The sequence below is a fragment of the Rhodamnia argentea genome, chromosome 11 (assembly GCF_020921035.1).
Source record: "Rhodamnia argentea isolate NSW1041297 chromosome 11, ASM2092103v1, whole genome shotgun sequence".
Lineage (NCBI taxonomy): Eukaryota > Viridiplantae > Streptophyta > Magnoliopsida > Myrtales > Myrtaceae > Rhodamnia > Rhodamnia argentea.
Genome location: NC_063160.1, coordinates 22,885,819 through 22,886,121, shown reverse-complemented (window position 1 = coordinate 22,886,121; position 303 = coordinate 22,885,819).

Sequence of the window (303 nt, the reverse complement as noted above, 5' to 3'; positions counted from 1 at the left end):
GTGGCTGTCGTAACGAAACAGGACAAAATTAAGACGAAAAGACTAGGCAACTGAAGTTTAGCTGCACTTACCACTTAGAGCTGTCATCATCCATTTTCTAACTGATATTTTGTATAAATAAATTGTATTTTTTTTTGTCGAAAAATAAATTGTATTTGAGTTGTAAATTTTTGAAGGCGGAGTGAAAATATACCCAAAAAATTCAAATTAAATTAGATGAGTCAAAAATGGATCCGCAATTAGCACGGCTTATTTCATATCGTGAACCAAAATTAGCACATTAAATAGCTTGATAAATATGAA